Source organism: Pinus tabuliformis, chromosome Q, assembly GCF_031772625.1.
Source record: "Pinus tabuliformis cultivar Carrire ecotype Pingquan chromosome Q, CPIR1, whole genome shotgun sequence".
NCBI classification, from domain to species: domain Eukaryota; kingdom Viridiplantae; phylum Streptophyta; class Pinopsida; order Pinales; family Pinaceae; genus Pinus; species Pinus tabuliformis.
Window position 1 is genome coordinate 310,898,556 of NC_142296.1, and position 17,284 is coordinate 310,915,839.

The following is a 17,284-nucleotide window of genomic DNA, read 5'->3' on the forward strand; positions in this document are numbered from 1 at the left end:
TCATTAACTGTGACTGCCTTTCCATAAATAGGATCTCTTTATGTGATTCTAGGATTTTTGGCAAATTAGCTACCTTTCCCTCATCAGTCTCTTGCCACTCAAGAAAATTGGTCAAGGTCTCATCGGCCCGCTCCAAGTCTGTTCTAGCATCAACCAATTTATCACTTATTGATGTTGTTAAGTCACATAAAGGTTCTGCTTGCGCGATTTGTTGACATAACAGCCTTATTTGTGTCACCAATGCTTTGTTAATTTGTAATGCTTCGGCTCTGAACTCAACAGGCTATGGAAAATTCTTGGACTTTTCTATTTGGGGTGATAATTGAGCAATTTGCTCATATTTAGATTTCCCCATTTGTTCATGCACTGCTTTCAATTTTTCCAGTGCTTCTGCCAGCTCCTTCTGCTTTTGAATGGCACTTGAATCAATTCTTTGTTTCTCATCCTGCAATTGTTTATTCAATTGATTGTTTATTTGTTGCTGTGTAGACAACTGTTGTTCAAGTTTCTCTGCCTTCTCCTGTGCCTCCGATAACTGCACTTGTAGCGAGGCGATTGCTTGGTCCTTTTCTCTTAACAGATTAGTCACTTCTGATGCCTTGTCCATGGTGGCCGCCAAATAGGCTCCATCATATTGGGACAATTTAGTAAGGTCATCAAAAGGATCAAACTCCTCTTTCCAGACCACATTGGCTGTTACTGTTTGTTCAGGGAATAGGGAAGGTTGATCAGTCCTTCTCCTTTTCCGGTGTCGTTTTACTACAGCCCTATGCTTTGGGCTGTAAAAGACATCCAATGGAGGAATCTCCTCCACTTGCAAAAAAATCTGATCGGAAGGGTCCTTAGGAATTATCTCTATTCCTGTAGAAATGGGTAGGCCGCTGTTACACTAAAAAATGTCACCATGACTATTTACAGTTAGTATGGCTCTATCAATAGTCATGCTACCCTCTTAGGCAAGTCTTATGCCTCTGCTCTCCATGTCAAACTCCAAAAAAGAGAGAAAGTCTTTCTAAATGTATTTATCTCTGGGGACGCAGGTTCTCTCAACCTTACCTGCGGGGACGCACCCAATGTTCACAAAAGCTGCGTCTTTGGACGCTCTGTATGTAAAGGGGCAGGTGCGTTCCCCTGTAAAGGTTAAGGTGCGCAAGTTTCATCTTTAAAAAGTTACTTGTGGTCATTTCTAGAGCATTCTAGAAGGTTGTTCGACGTGTATTGAGCGCCTCCAGATGGTTCATGCACTCCTACCAAAGAGGAACTTATCCCATCAATAAGGGAGCTATCCCATCCAAAGAGGGGATTATCCCATTGATGGTGGACCTGATTAACTTCCTCTTGAGCACTATAAATACAGGCATTGGGCCAGAAGGAGAGGGGGGTTGGAAGCTATACATTTCTAAGGGTAAATGTTGCAGGAATTAGGACTCCCATTTAGAAGCTTGTGAGGAGAGATTTCCATCTTTTCTTGTTCTATTTGGAAGTGGGTGAGCTTTGTCAAAGTAAAGGAGAACTCTTGATGGACCCTGGGAGGGACTTGCACAACACCAAGGCTCAGGTTGTATTTGTTCCTTTTGTTACCTATTAATGCAAATGGGTCCATTCTTCTCAATAACTTGTTATTTATGAGTTGTTTCATGTACTCCTTGGTCTATGTGTTAAATATGTTTTATTCTATGAGATTATCAAGTGCTATTTAATCGTTTGATTGTTAGTGTATGCAGGTTTCAAAGTGAAGGATCCGCTCATCCGGATCAGCGGAGCTGGACTGCTACAACAGCGTTGGATTACAGGTAGGATCTAAACACTTGATTTCCCATATAGTAAATGCATGTTTAGAGAAGGATTGCTCTTGTTTGTCTTGTTTGTCACTAGAGAGTCTTAGACTCCTAGGGAGGTTGGTTGTGTCCGCACAATCGACTCTTTCCGCCTAACAAATTGGCGACTCCGCTGGGGACTCCATTGATGTGAAAGTCTTTTCCTTTGTATGAACTTTGCTCTGAGAAAATTGGTTTATTTTTCTGGTTTTTGGCTCTGTGACTTTGTCTTTGGGTGGGTTAGCTTAGGGTTAGATTTATTTTGGTTTTTCTTGAGTTTTCCAGTAGGATGCACCCTCTGAGTATTGCACAGTGCATCCCCGGACGCACTATCGCTGTGTGCACAGAGCGGGCCCACACCTGTTCTAACGGGTTGCCTGCGTCCCCTGCTAAAATTTGAGAAAATTCCATTTTTTGCATTTTCTTAGTTTTTACTGCCCAGATTCATTAGTCTCTTGTCAAAGATCTTCACCTGAACTTATTTCGATAGCATTGAGTGTTTTAGTGGATTTCATAGAAGTTTAAGCCCTAGGGTTTGATTTTTGAGTAGGTCTTCTAGTGACTTTGACGGTAGAAGTTGTCAAGCCTTAGATCTCTCTGGTTTTGTCAACATTCTTAGAAGTCAGACCTATCATAAAGTCTACCTGTGAGAGCAACTTACCATTGAGTTGTCTCTTTGGCCAAATTTCGAAGTGCTTGTTGATTGAGTCTTGAATTCCATTTTACAAAAAGAACAAAAAGATTTGAGTTTTGTTTTGACTAGGCTTTTGATTCTGCATTAGCTGGTCCTTGATTTGATTTTGGTCAAGTAAAACAACCTAGAATCATCTTTGTGAGCTTTTGCCTTGTTAGGTTTGCTTAGAGTAAATTTCTTTTGATTTGCTTGTGAGTCAAGTTTTCATAGATTTTATAGCTTTTGAGATTGATTTTCGTTAAGATAGATTTATATGCTTTATTAAAAAGAGAAAATACAAAAACATCTCCTTTGAAAAGTTTTGTTTCAAGTAGCTTTGAAAAGTTTTGAAAGAAAAAGAGTTTTTCGTGCACGTAAGGAGTGGTCATGTTTGTATGCTTGAAAAGATAAAGAGAATTGTTTCTTTGATTGTCTTTACTAAGAAAGTTGTTTTCTATAAAATTTGCATCTCTCAACTCTCTTAGTTAAGAATTTCATTGAAAAAAGAAAGTAGCATAAATCATCTTAGGTGCATCTTTGTAGTGGTTTGAGTCGAGTCTACACACCATTGGTTTCACTTCCGCTACCTTTTGTCTTTAAGAAAAACCATAAAATTAACGCTTAAAGTAAAATCGACGTAGTAACTTTTATTTACTAGGGCTCTGAAACACCAACTTAGATCAGGCTAGTGTCTTGGAGTAGGTGAGTAATTAACTCTCCAAGACAACAAAACCAATCAAGTAGCTTATCTTGTGATAGAATAAATCCAATTGTCTCATTTGTACTCTGGGAAAGCTCCTCTTAAAGGAGAAGCACGAGCTCGTGTCCGAACCAGTGAGGGGATCAATCCCCCCTCGTTGGGAACGACGCCAGACACGCACATATTACAAACGGTAAACCTCGGATTAACCATTGTCGAGGAGCCAGGGGTCACTTGTCGGTAAACCTTGGATTATTGTCAAGGAGCTGGCAAGGGGATTGAGCTTGCTACTCTGCCCTTGCGTGCTGTTGGAGTTTAGACTGTTCCCCCAGGTGCATTTGTTGCGGTTGGTAACCTTAGTGACCATTATCTTTAGGATTCTACCGAGGTGACGGTGGAGGGAAGATCCCACTGTACCTGGAGCAGACGTCGGCTAGACTCACTTGGATTTTCTGGGGGGTTCACTTCACTCGAGACGGTTAAAGTGGAGGAACTTGGTCCAGTCTATTCATTAAGCAGGTTGCCGGGGTAACTGTTCCACCCGCCACTTCTGTACTGAATCCAGCGATGTTGGGCTTCATCACCAACTAGCGCTTTTGGTCTTGAAGGCTATTGTTTGTGCTTGGTTTGACGCCCTAGATTCTTTAGGCGTGTGATTCAAATTTGTTTGGTTCTTTAGAGACTTTAGGTGGTTTGATTTGAAATTTTATTTTGTTTTCGTGTGTAGTAGTTAAAAGTTTTTAGCTGTGGCGGAATTACCGAGACAGTCCCGTAGACTTCGGGGCAAGTCACCTGAGATTGTTACCGGAACAGATTTGTTAAGAAAACTCCGTAGATCACGGGGTGAATCTCCTGAAGACGTTCCGGGTCAGTACGAAGGGTTGAAGGTCCTTGTAACTCCTCCTAGTGGCAGTAGAGTAGGTTCACCTGAAGAAGGAGAATCTTCCTTGGTAGTCCATCCAGATTACCAAAGTTTAGAGATAGGTTATAATCCCGAAGCTGTTACAATTTCTGAGCTTGTTGGTAGTTTTTCGTCTGCTAGTGATACAGGCGAAGAACCTGAAATATCTGAACCTGTTACTCCAACTTCTAGTGTTCCAGATTCACCGAGAATAGAAAGAATTATCACCGAAAATCTTCCTACTGGTTTGATTGCTATCGAAGAACTTGCTCCAGAGGAAGAAATAGGCATCTCTAACCTTGAAGATCAACTTACTATTGATCTAAGGGAGCGTGAATCTATCTTTTACAGTCCTCCTAGAAGTACTACTTGGTACCTTTCGTTAACCAATTATTTAGACAACTTCGGGCTAGGTTTTTCTACACCTCGTACTCCTTTTCCACCTGGAGGTATTCATACTCCTGTAAATATGTCTGGTCAGTCGTCCGTGTTTACACAAAGTCCTGAATCTTTCTTACACGGCGGTCCTTCTGTTCCCACTGGGTATCAAGCACTTTCTGGTACCTTTGCGGGGGCATCTCCTCAACCCGTTGATCATGGGTTATTAACTGTTAACAGTGGTAATATACCATTGGGTGTAGGAGACATTTACATGATGTCAGGTTCAGTTCCCGTTTCTCAACCTCAAGGTGGCCAATTACCGCCTGGGGGGCAGCCTCAGTTAATGCCTGGGGGGCAACCTCAAGGTACACCATTCGTGTCTGGGGGGCAACCTCAAGGTCAGTATGCGCCTATGGCGCAATACATGCCTCAAGGTTAACCCCAGCCTCAATATGTACCCCAGGGTCAACCTCAGTATCAATATCAACCTCAAGGGTGGCAACCTCAAGGATGGCAACCCCAAGGGTATCAACCCCAAGGGTATCAACCTCAAGGGTACCAACCTCAAGGTCAAGGTCAACCCCAGTATCCGTATTTACCTCAAGGTTATCAACCTCAAGGTCAATACTCGAGTCAAGGTTATCAACCGCCTCAAGGTCAGTCATATGTTCCAAGTATGGGAACTGCACCTTACAATTATCAATCCTATCCTCAATCCGGTTATGGATCTCAGTATCCTCAACCTGTTACGGGTCAGTACCCTGGAATGTTAGTATGGGATCCATCACAGGGTCAACAGGTGTTGCAGCCAAGTATGCAGTTGGTTCCTCAAGCTGGACAACCCGTAGTTTCTGGTCCACCCCAGCAACCGCAACCTGTCCAGTCAAATGTTCAAACTTCTGTAACTTCGGTAGTTACTCAGCCGCCAATTGCACCTAGTACTCCATCTCAAACAGCTGCTGCAACTACCGCCACATCTACCATACTTACTTCTGGAGTATCGACGGCTCCAGTTTCTACTGTCTCTGTAACCACTCCTCAGACATCTTTACCGTTGTCTGGATCTACGATTCAAACCACGGTCCAGATGCCTGTGGGTCAGCCTGGTATAAGTACGGTTGTCACTACTCAACCTCAATTTGTTCAACCACCGTACCAGGGACAGTACCAACCTGGGCAAGCTGTCCAACAACCGGTTTACCAGTATCAACCGTATCCTGGGTACACTTATCAACAACCTCAACAACCCCAGTACGGTCCGGTTAATCCTGGTTTTCCAGGAGGATATAATATCCCAAATGCGACTCCTGTTCCAAGTTATCCTGGATATCCTCCTCCTGGGACTGGTCTTGTGACCCAGAGTTTTAGAGATCCTAACCGGCAGTTACCGTTTATCGCAACTTTGGATTTACCAGACTTGACGCGCCTAACGAACGATCCAATTCAATATCTTCAGTTCTGGCCGCCAATGCCAAATAAGTTGCCCAGTGATATACCCAAGTTCGAAGGTAAGTCTGGAGGGGATCCGTCCAATCACGTGATGACTTACCACCTCTGGTGTGCTTCAAATTCTATCTCAGATGATTCGATCCGCTTACGTCTTTTTCAGCGTACACTCATTGGTCTCGCGGCCAAGTGGTACATTGAGTTACCACGGGCCTCTTTTTACAATTTTAGCCAGTTAGCTACCTCGTTCTTAACTCACTTTCAGTTGCCGGTCAGATACGATAACGGCACGGAGTTATTAACTTCACTAAAACAATCAACGTCCACGTATATTTCTGATCACATTCATGAGTGGAGACGTCGAAGAAGACTAGTGAAAGTTTTTATCCCGGACCAAATCTTAGCTGAATGGTTTGTTAAATCATTATTACTGAAGATTACTGAAGATGTAGCTAAGGCCGGAGTAGTTACTGAGGAGAAAGTCATTGCTCAGGCGCAATACCTTGACTTAGTTTACACTCAGTCGGGTACGTTACACGAGAAATTCTGGATCTTCCAAAGTCGAATCAAATCGCTGCTGCTCCTTCAGGATCTCATGTCACTAATGGTATGATTGGTATTGTGAATACAAAGAGCAAGAAGAAGTCTTCCAAGGCTTCAACTACTCCTATTATCACTTTGCCTGATTCCCCGACAGGAGAGTCTTCTCCTGAACTTACCGCCGATATTCACGCTGTAGAGACATCTACGGCCAAATCAAAAAACGGTGGAAAGAAGAAAGGAAAGAAGAAGGCTAAAGCAGACAAGGCTCCGAAGGAGAAAACGGAAAAGTCGGAAACCAATGACGAAAAGCACAAACCTCGATATCCTTGTCTTATTTGTGAAGAGGATCATTTTACGAGAGATTGCCCTCATCGGGCCGAGGTTGTGAAAATAGTCAAAGGTTCTCCCACTCCTGCTGTGTTAAAAAATCCATTTCCGGAGCAGGAGAATAAGATGATAGGTTCTTCCTCGAATGCCAGTGAAGAACCCATTTTGATGATGTCTCATGTGAGGATTGCGACTCGATCGCAAGATTATGGTAGTAAGAATCCTGTTGATGGTAAGGAAGCAGAATCTTCTCACTCTAACCCATCAACCTCAGCTCCTGGTTCCGATCCACTACAGATCGAAAAACCTAACCCGGACTTAGTAATCAAACCGCCCGCCAAGGGTGTACTTCGAAGGTCTGCTTTCAATCCACATGCGAGAGCGGCCCAGAATTACAACATTGTTGAGGACTTAGCTGTTTCACCCTCAGCAATGTCGGCGTTAGAAGTGCTGCAATCATGCCCAGCACAACGAAAATTACTTTTGTCGGCTATCGGAGCTGTTGATGTTCAGGATCCGAATCTAATAATCTTCGATCTAGAAAATAGTACACCACGTCTCCCCCATCAAATGGCTTTCCAAATCCCAGTGATAGTCAAAAACAGGCCTATTCATCGGACTGTGATTGATGAGGGAGCTTCTACGTGTATTATGTCGATTCAATGTTGGAGATCTCTTGGTTCTCCTTCGTTGAACCAATCCCCCACCATCCTTAAGGCCTTTGATGGCCGTGGGTTCCGTCCGTTTGGTATTCTACAGGAATTGCCTATAGGGGTAGAAGGTAAAACCGTTAGTCTGGATGTGGAAGTGGTTGATGCCCCTCTAGACTACAACCTTCTTTTGGGTCGAAGTTGGTCATATGCTATGACAGCGGTCGTTTCATCGGTCTTCAGAGTAATTAAGTTTCCACATAACGGTAAGATCGTGATATTGATCAGCTGACATACTTTTCATCCGACCCAGCCTCTTCAGAGAGTATCCAGCATGTCGGTAAGACGACAATCCCTTATAGGGACGTTGGCGTAGGTTTAGTTAAAGATTCCGGTTTACTGGGAACTTTTCCTCTCCCTCCAATCAGCGTAGACCCTTCATTTGCAACAATTCATATGATTACATCAGAAAACATTATTTATGATGATCCTTGGATTGTCCCATCTGAATCTGAGATAGACTCATTCGGTGATGCTATGCCTTTGAGTCCATATGAAATTGCTTATGAAGCTGTCATGTCTTTTACCGACTCGCGTTCAACCCAAATCGACCAAATGAATGTGGTCAGTGAAGAATCACTTTTCACCTCAACCTTAGAACGGATAGCGTTTCCCGAAGTCGTGTCATCTGACGAACAACTTCGCGAAATCCTAAGTGTAGACGATCTACCATGGGAAGATCTCCATCACAGATCTTCGTTTTTACCTAAGGATGATGCATTTGAAAATGATTTTTCATCTATTTTTACCGCTGAATATGTCAAAGACGCTCAGGATCCAACGAAACATTCTGATTCAGAGTTGAATTTAGGGAATATTTCTCGCACTATTCCCATTGATATTTCAGTGAAGCCCGGAATTGAGGAGAACATTCATATAGGTGCCGCATGTACAAAAGATGAAATCCAAACTTACAAGGCCCTATTCCAAGAATTCCGCGACGTGTTTGCCTGGTCTTACGAGGAAATGCCGGGAATCGATCCTGCCATTGTTGTTCATGAAATAAAGACCTACCCGGATGCTAAACCCGTCCGGCAACGGTTGCGTCAGATTCACCCTCGAAAAGCGGCTGCGATTAAAGCAGAAGTCGAAAAGCTGTTGAAAGCAGGTTTCATTTATCCGATCCCGTTAACGGATTGGGTATCGAATATTGTTCCGGTCAACAAGAAACAAGGAACAATAAGAATCTGTATCGACTATAGGGATATAAATCGAGCTTGTCCAAAAGACAACTATCCTACGCCCTATATCGATCAAATTATTGATGATTGTGCCGGAAGTGAAATGTTTTCCTTCATGGATGGTTTTTTGGGCTATAATCAAATCAATATTCTACCTGCCGACCAACCAAAAACGACCTTCATTTGTCCATGGGGGACATTTGCTTATTGCAAATTACCTTTTGGGCTTAAGAATGTCGGGGCCACTTTTCAACGGGCAATGTCTTACGCATTTCATGACATCAAGCACATTGTGCAACCGTATCTCGATGATTTGCCTGCTCATTCTTTACATCGAGCTGATCACCTTGTCCACTTACGAGCAATCTTTATGAGGTGTAGGCATTATCGAATTCGGTTGAATCCCCACAAGTGTGTTTTCTGTATAGAAACAGGTCGATTGCTGGGATTTGTTGTTTCAAAAGCCGGCATTCGCGTCGATCCCTCGAAGGTCGAAGCTATCATCAAATTGCCTCCTCCTTCGAGTTTGCGCCAACTCCAAAGTTTGCAAGGGAAAGCGAACTTTTTACGCCGATTCATCCCAAACTACGCCGAGGTCACTAAAGGTTTTACACGGTTGTTGAAACAGAATGCTCAATTCTTTTGGGACGAGATTGCCCAACAATCTTTTGATGCACTTAAACACGCGTTGACCCATGCACCGTTGTTGCATCCTCCCAACTACAACCAGGACTACTTCTTATACCTCGCAGCTTCGCATTCCACCATTGGAATGGTGTTAGTTCAAGAAGATGAATTCGGAGCGGAACATGTGATATATTATCTTAGTAGGACCTTAAATCCCACTGAGCTAAAATATTCGCATGTGGAGAAATTGGCCCTGGCAGCCGTTCAAGCTGTCCAGCGTTTTCGTCACTACATTCTTCTCCGTAAAACTACAGTTATTTCGGATTGCAACCCTATGATTTATATTTTGACAAAACAACTGCTAGGGGGCAAGTACTCTAAATGGATCGTTATCCTGCAAGAGTTCGACTTGGAGTTTGAGAAGTCCAAGTCTAAGAAATCCTTAGTTTTTGCGGAATTGATGTGTGATTTCCCTCGTGCTGACACAGAGACTGTGGCAGAGGAGTCCATTGCGGACGAATCTTTGTTTCTTATCAGTACTGTAGAACCTATAATCATCTATCTCCAAACCCAAACCTTTCGGCCTGAAGCTTCCAAGGCAGAACGTCGAAAAATTCGGTTTCAATCCCAGCAATACAAAATTATTGGAGATACACTTTATCGCCGGGGGGCAGACTTAGTTTTTCGACGTTGTTTAACTCACGAAGAGGCTGAGAGGGTTTTGAATGATTGTCACTCTGGAGCATGTGGCGGTCATATGTCTGGGTATGCCACAGCTCAGAAGGTGTTGCGCGCTGGCTATTTCTGGCCGTCTATGTTTAAAGATTGTATCATTGCAGTCCGGAAGTGCCACAACTGTCAAGTGTTTGATCGCAAGATGCACGCACCACCTGCTCCTCTCCACCCTATAATTGCCGTTGGTCCATTCGCCAAATGGGGTATCGACTTTATTACTTGTAACCCTCACTCGGCCGGGGGGCATGCGTATATCATCCTCGCGGTTGATTATTTTACTAAATGGGCCGAGGCGATGCCTACATTCGACGCAAGCGGCAAAACAGCTGCAGTTTTCGTATTCAATCATATTATAACTAGGTTTGGTGTCCCACAAGCAATCATTACTGACCATGGGAGCCATTTTCGAAACATCATGATGACTGAGCTTACAAGCCAGCTTGGTTTGCGCCACGATAGCTCTACTCCTTATTATCCGCAAGCCAACGGTTTGGTTGAGTCTATCAACAAAGTTCTAGTTATCATGATCTGACGAACCATTGGTATTCATCGGTCGAATTGGCACAACATGTTATTTTCAGCGCTATGGGCATACCGAACCTCAGTGAAAACTTCAACAGGGTTCACTCCTTTCCAGCTAGTTTATGGCTTGGAAGTTGTGTTACCCATTGAATGCGAAATCCCATCACTTCAAATGGCTGTCGAATTACTTCCAGCTACTTCCGAAGAGGAGAAACGTTTATTGTACTTAGCTAAATTAGATGAGACTCGACGTGACGCTGCATTGGCAATCGAGACTCACGCGAAGCGAATGAAAGCTCAGTATGATAGAAATGTGACCCCTCGAAGTTTTTCGGAGGGAGACTTAGTGCTATTATATGATCAAGCTAACGATAAGCTAGGTGCTGGAAAATTCGTTCCTATGTGGCATGGACCCTACATTGTAAAGCGAAAGCTAGCAAAAGGGGCTTATGAGCTGGCAGATTTTGATGGGGACTCTTTGGGTAAACCCAGAAATGGACTTTACCTAAAGAGGTATTATGCTTAAATGGTGGGTATGGAGAATTTTTAGTTAGGTTAGGTTTTCTTTCTAGCTAGTATGTTTGTTAGTTAGTCAGTATTCTTAGCTTAGAGAGTGTGTTTTTCGTCGTTATTCTGACTTATCTTGGTTTTACTCTTGATATTGCAGATGTCGACGCCTCTCCAAACATACATTGGATTTGTTGATGGTGCTTGTCGTAGTACACGGAATATCTCTTCCGCAGCTTGGGTTATCTATTCACCCTCTGACGAGTTAGTTTCTATGCATGGGGTAAGCCTCGGTCAAACAACGAACAACATTGCAGAATACAGTGCAGTGGTTGAATTATTATCCGAATCTATTTCATTTGGAATTCGATGTTTGATAGTGAGGTTAGATTCTGAACTTGTTGTATTACAGCTTAATAGAGTTTATGCCATTAGAAATCCTGTGTTATTAAGGTTGTTTTTGAGAGTGCGTCTCTTGGAACGTGAATTTGATTACATTGAATATCAGCATATTCCAAGGTCTTTAAATACATTAGTAGATGCAATTTCTTCTCGAATGTTGAACAGACATTTACGATAATCATGCAAGTAAATTTAAAAACATTTCATCACATATGTTAAACAAGATAAGCCGGTAATAGTGATATATATATATAGATAGGAGTGTGTCAAAAAATATACATCGTCTTCGATCATAGGTTGAAAAACACCTTATGATCGGCAAAAATGATAAAGTACAAAAAGTAAAAAATGTCACATGTGTCTACAAAGTGACTAGCCAATCACTGGTGGTGCTCCCTATACGACACCACTGCACGGGCTACCTTACACAAAAATCTCCTAAACGGTCCAGGGACTACGACTACATAGCGCTAAAGTCTGATAGGAATATCATCTATGGTAGTCTCAGGCATGTCCGCTGTCAGACGCTCTAGATCCTGCTCCAACTCAGCTAGTGACTCTGCAGCCGCGTCCTGTGGGGCCGGTACCGGTGCAACTGGATGTCTCCTCTCAAAAGGCCGGAGGTTGGCTGGGCGCTGTGGTCCAACATCTGCATTTTGAAAATTTTTACTATCAGTTTTGAGACGATATATATAAAAAATAAAAAAAATACATAATTTGAAAACTTGTGAAAAATAAAGTACCTCTGTCATCCCATTGTTCTCCCTGTGGAAGAACCATGTCCGGATCACCTCGAAAATCTACTCCGGCATACGGGAAGTCCTGGATCGAAAAAACCTGGTCCTCTAACCAGTGAAAATAACTATCAGAGAATCGAACAATCGTCGCGCCCTCGTCAGGATGCCGGGCCATCACCGTAACCCATCGTATCAGCTTTGGCTCCCGAGGACCCAAGATATCAACAGTGAGTTGCTGAGGGATCAACATCAGAACTCTCTCTAAGGCAAAGATCACAACTAGAGGCCCATATCCAAAGGTCTTCAGTCGTCCGTTCTTTGCCCTAGTCAGTTGGCTCTTCATATTAGCCGACACAGCATCACACCAGTTCAAAATGGTGCCTTGGTAACAGTCAATCGCCATCCGCATTTGGGACCCAGAGGCAATATGTAAAGCGGCTGCGCCGCAAATTCTGGTAACCATGAAAGCTATAACTTTGAGTTCACGCAGAGAGATGTGTTTGATTTCCACGCCTTTCGCATGGTGTGCATTGGGTGTGCACCAATCCGCCCGGAGACTAGCAAGGGATTGGCCACCCGGCCTAGTCCCGGCTAGATTGAGTTGCTCGCCTCTATTCGGAAAGCTTGTGAGAAAGTATATGTCAGAGGGCTCTATCTCGAGCTGGTGCCCTCCGATGTAAAAGCATTTCTCTTGAACGTTCCATCTCTCAACCAGCCATTCTAAGAAACTCACCTGAGCCCTCATGCCAGGTATGGCCCAGTATTTATATAGCCCGCATGTTTTTAGGGCATCAATGGAAGGTTGATGTTCAATTGCAGCTAAATCAACGTCCTCGTGCTCTCTTTCTCTCCAATCCAACATGGTGAGTGCCCTACACACCAAGAAACAATGATTAGAATTGATTTGGGGAAATTTTAATGGTTGATGGTGGAGTTTGGGGTTTCAAATTCCGCCTTTCGCGGGGGACGCACCCCGCGTTTAGAACACAGGGCGTCGGGACGCAGCTGGCCTGAAGGTGGGCTACGTCCCCCGACCTTTTTCCTGTACAGGAAAAAGTCGGGGGACGCAGGTCACCTGAAGGGCACCTGCATCCACCGCAGAGCGCACTTTGAAACCCAAAAACCCCCCAAAAATCAAAACTAAAACCTAAAACACAATTTTAATCGGATGAAATTGAAGAGTAGGATGTTGTAAAATACCTGGAAGAGACGGCGTTCGATTCTGACGGTCGGATTTTCCGCAGCGACCACGGGAAGTTTCTTGCCAAAAGCCCTTTTTTCAACCTCAACAGTAAAATGGTAAAAATGACATGGTAAAAAGTCTTTTTATAGGTTGTTTGGATGAATTTGTTCATTTTTCACCATGGAAGGATGTTTTTCGATGTATTTTTGCCTATCTTAAACAGGTATGAGTAATGTGTCATTTTTGTGCAGGACAAAGGGATTTAGAGGGAAAATTGTCATTTTTCACGAACCAAAATATCAGAGTCATCTTTTAAGCCCTTTTCTGACTCCTAAAAAATGAAAAGATTGCCGAGCGTTTCTTTTACACTCGTTAAAACGGAATTAAAAGACGGTCCCCTTATAGCTCTTTTCTGATCGTAAAATCAGGAAAAGATTGCCGGGTTTTTGTCGTTTCAAACTCGATACGGAAATAAAACGACGTGTCCTTGATCGCTTTTTACTTTTCAGGTCAGTGGCACTAATTATGAAAGTACTCCTTGGTCGCAAGATCAAGCGGTTCCCCCAGGTATTATTTTATACTTTTTCAGGCTTGAGGGACACAAATCTACGAAAAAGTTCAACTTAGAGTCTTCTTAAGTTTTTCAGACTCTCTAAAATTGAAAAACGCCGAGTTTCTCCTATACTGGACTCGTTAAACATTTCATAGTAAAGGACCTGTTCAATTACAAATGGGAACGAACCACTCCTTCCTAGGGTTCGAATCAAAACTAGGTTGGACTCATCCGAAGGATGAGCTTATAATCAAGCATATGTTATCCTCCTCAAGCTTGTTAAAAATAAAGAGGTACTTGCCAGAAATGGTGGGGGAAAAGAGAGAAGAATGAGCCTATTTGTTACCTTTTATCTCAGAAGAAACTTTATTACCACTCTTGAACACGACACTTTTCATTCACCTGGGTTGGGAAATCCTTTACCTCACAGTTGATCAAACCACTTTGAAAGTCTTCAGCCGGGTTCCGGGGATTAACTTTGAGTTGTTTATCACCAAGCCATCTGTTGTGTCGTTATGTGTTCAAGAGGTCTGCAAGCAAAACTTTCATCTGCAAAATACTTGTCATCCATTTGACCATCCCTGAGTCAGTCCTTACAGCAACATTTCTTCAACTTGAACAATGATTTCGTGTTGTGGGCTTGCCTGCAACGGGTCACTTTCTATCGACATCAGCACATTATCTAGAGAGATGACTTAGAAATCGTCAGTACCTTGAAGTCTGCATGCATCAATGGCAGGTTTCTCGCCTTTGACGTCAGTTTACATCATTGACTTTCGATCGAAGGATTCCGTGAAATGTTCGACATCAACTCATTCATTCACATCTCATGGATTGTACTGGGTACTTTGAGAACCATTGACATTACTGGTGGTCTCTCTCACACTTGTTAACAGTTTACATCATCGACTGGTAATCAAGTGGTTTCTACCATGTTCGACATCAACTCATTTATTCGCATGGTTAGAATCGTACCAATTCGGGAAATAGAAATGAAGACCCTGGATCTAGTTTCCACCATCCAGGCTGCGAGGAGTTTTGTATTCATTATCTAAGTAGACTAATCATAAACAGATGGTTGCGCCCATACTGTGTCTACAAAAGTCTATGATTATGATGTACTGCAAGATCATTCCTGTATCAGAGTAGTTAGTCTGTTAGTTAAAGTTTTAATCTGAGTATGGGAATGCCTACCTCAGTGATGATATAATCTTATACATGTATTTTGTGTTGAAAATTGCAGGTTCTGACCAGGCTCTCCACGAGATAATCCTTAAAATGATAAAGCGCTTCACCCTTCCTAGATAATACAAAACCCTAATCTATTATAGGCTTCGCACTTTAGGGGGCAATCTGTTACACTAAAAAAATGTCACCATGACTATTTACAGTTAGTATGGCTCTATCAACAGTCATGCTACCCTCTTAGGCAAGTCTTATGTCTCTGCTCTCCATGTCAAACTCCAAAAAAGAGAGAAAGTCTTTCTAAATGTATTTATCTCTGGGGACGCAGGTTCTCTCAACCTTACCTGCGGGGACGCACCCAATGTTCACAAAAGCTGCGTCTTTGGACGCTCTGTATGTAAAGGGGCAGGTGCGTCCCCCTGTAAAGGTTAAAGTGCGCAAGTTTCATCTTTAAAAAGTTACTTGTGGTCATTTCTAGAGCATTCTAGAAGGTTGTTCGACGTGTATTGAGTGCCTCCAAATGGTTCATGCACTCCTACCAAAGAGGAACTTATCCCATCAATAAGGGAGCTATCCCATCCAAAGAGGGGATTATCCCATTGATGGTGGACCTGATTAACTTCCTCTTGAGCACTATAAATACAGGCATTGGGCCAGAAGGAGAGGGGGGTTGGAAGCTATACATTTCTAAGGGTAAATGCTGCAGGAATTAGGACTCCCATTTAGAAGCTTGTGAGGAGAGATTGCCATCTTTGCTTGTTCTATTTGGAAGTGGGTGAGCTTTGTCAAAGTAAAGGAGAACTCTTGATGGACCCTGGGAGGGACTTGCACAACACCAAGGCTCAGGTTGTATTTGTTCCTTTTGCTACCTATTAATGCAAATGAGTCCATTCTTCTCAATAACTTGTTATTTATGAGTTGTTTCATGTACTCCTTGGTCTATGTGTTAAATATGTTTTATTCTATGAGATTATCAAGTGCTATTTAATCGTTTGATTGTTAGTGTATGCAGGTTTCAAAGTGAAGGAGGAGCTCATCCGGATCAGCGGAGCTGGACTGCTACAACAGCGTTGGATTACAGGTAGGATCTAAACACTTGATTTCCCATATAGTAAATGCATGTTTAGAGAAGGATTGCTCTTGTTTGTCTTGTTTGTCACTAGAGAGTCTTAGGCTCCTAGGGAGGTTGGTTGTGTCTGCACAATCGACTCTTTCCGCCTGACAGCCGCTGGTTCCACATGGAACCTCTTTAGATGTTGTATCCTGTGTGTCAGCCGCTTTTGATGTATCGGCTTCCTTTGAGCTCTCAAGATTGCTTATGATTGAGTCGAATTGTTGCCATTCCTGGAGCAATTTCGGGTCAATTTGGGCATCTACATTCACTTTTGTGCTACTCTACTCCTGCTCTTTCCTCTGTGTTTCCTCTTGCTCTCTTCTCTGCACTTCCTCCTGCTCTCTTCTCTGCACTTCCTCCTACTCTCTTCTCTGCACTTCCTCCTGCTCTCTTCTCTGCATTTCCTCCTGCTCTTTTGTTTGGATTCCTCCAGCAATTTCTGATGTAGCAGGAGGTTCATTAGTGAGTCGCTTCTCAGGCTCGCTTGATTTTTTCATCGAGGTCGTTGCTAACAGATCTAGAGGCAAAGTTTGCAACCTCTGTTCTCTAAGTCTATTAAATTCAACTAGCGCGTCATCCTGATATTTCATTCTGGCTAGTGATTTAACCTGGAATAGCGACTTGGCTGAGGAAAACAGGTCATCAAACATATCATCTTTATGGTCAAATTTAGTTAATTTTTCCCGTTCAAGTGCATTGTAGGCAACTTTGTTTGGATCGAATCGCCTATTAGGAAGAGTAGCGAGATTCAGTGCTTTAATCTTATCTGTTTCTTTCTCTGCATGTTTAAAGTCATGCAGAGCGTAGACACCGCATCTTAGAGGAAAAGAAGGCCAAACCTGCTTCTTTTTATTCCTTAGAGTCTGTGTAACTCCTTCGGATGTAATCTGATATGCTACCTCTCGGGCTAACAGTTTGTCGGGTATATACAAAGGGAGGACATGAGGCTTGGCCTGGCTGCCGAAAACTCTTACATAGGTGAATTTTTCTTCTCCGAACCATCTCCCTACGGCTGTCAAGTCAATCTCCGCTTGGGAGAA